This window comes from Sinocyclocheilus anshuiensis, unplaced genomic scaffold (genome assembly GCF_001515605.1).
Source record: "Sinocyclocheilus anshuiensis isolate Anshui unplaced genomic scaffold, SAMN03320099.WGS_v1.1 scaffold766, whole genome shotgun sequence".
Lineage (NCBI taxonomy): Eukaryota > Metazoa > Chordata > Actinopteri > Cypriniformes > Cyprinidae > Sinocyclocheilus > Sinocyclocheilus anshuiensis.
Genome location: NW_015546060.1, coordinates 657,489 through 658,775, shown reverse-complemented (window position 1 = coordinate 658,775; position 1,287 = coordinate 657,489). Strand labels below are relative to the sequence as shown.

General features: G+C 29.0%; 1 protein-coding gene across 1 annotated transcript in view; it reads left to right on the top strand.

Moving 5' to 3' along the window:
• LOC107699419 (ubiquitin-conjugating enzyme E2 R2-like) overlaps positions 1–1,287 on the top strand; it is a 23,307-nt gene that overhangs the window by 16,716 nt on the left and 5,304 nt on the right. The gene's annotated exons all lie outside the window — the stretch shown is intronic.

Genomic DNA, 1,287 nt, shown 5'->3' with positions numbered 1-1,287 from the left:
AAATATCCCTTTAAAGTGGAAGTGAAGCAGTCAGTCAAGTTTACATTATTTAGTAAACTGATTTCCACTTTAATAAAAAAAATATAAACACGATTAATGTATCCATTTAAAAGAATAAAGCAGTGGTTCCCAAACTGGGGGGCGCAGCAAGGCTGAGGGGTAGTTAGGGCCCTATGAAATCAGTTTTATTTTTTCCTAAATTCCGTTTTATTTTTTTCCAAATTCCGTTTGTTTTTTGTTTAATTTTTCTGGATTCCATTTTTTTGAGTTTTAATTTCTCGACTCCTTTTTAATAGTTAAATTAAATTGTATTAAAATAAAACGCATGTCTAATTAATTAAAATCATGAAACTTATACATTTTCACATCAATTTATTAAAAGTTTAACAAAAATTACATGTTTAGGGCCCTATGAAATGTTTTATTTTTTCTCACCATATTATTTATATTTTTTATTGTTACCAAATTCTGTGTTTTAGCATGTCTAATTATTTGAATGCATAAAACAACTTAATTTATAAAAATGTTTTTACTTAAAGTAGCATTATACATTTTTTTTTTTTTCCCTCAGAAATTCTGTGTTATGTATTTACATTTTTCTGGTTATCAAATGAAGGCATAAAACATTCATTTAATTTATCTTTTAATTATTTAAAATTAAGCAAACTTAATTTTTTGGCAAAAAGGGGATTTACTATTAAAATTAAAACATGGAAGAAATGTTGTGTGATTATTCCTTAAAATAATGTTTGTTTCATTTTAGTAGTAGGAGTAGTACTAGTAGGCTATGTACATTCTACTGAAAAATAGTTATGCACAATGTCTTCAAATTCATTTTATTTTGACAGGTTACCGTGAATACCTTTACAGTTCTGTGTATGAGATATGACTGTAGTTTTGTAGTAGTAGTAGTAGTAGACTTCAAATCAAACCGGACGTTTATTTTGACGGGTTGCCGTGAATACCTTTACAGTTCTGTGTATGAGATATAACTCTAGTTTTACTCAAATCAAATGGTCAAATGCTCATGAAGTGACTCTCAGAGCAGTTCATGTGTTTACGTCCTCATTTAGTGAGATGGCAGACGCTAAAATCAACGCAAGCGTCAGGCGCGCTTCAGTATGTGTGTAGAAAATGAAACTGCACATCTGCGCCATTCATTAACAGGATTCATATTTAAATTGACTTTTGCGGCTTAATATTTACAGATATACTAGTCCATATTGTGATTTGATTTAAGGATAATGACCTACTTTTGATTAATTCATTCAAAATTTGACAAATTCT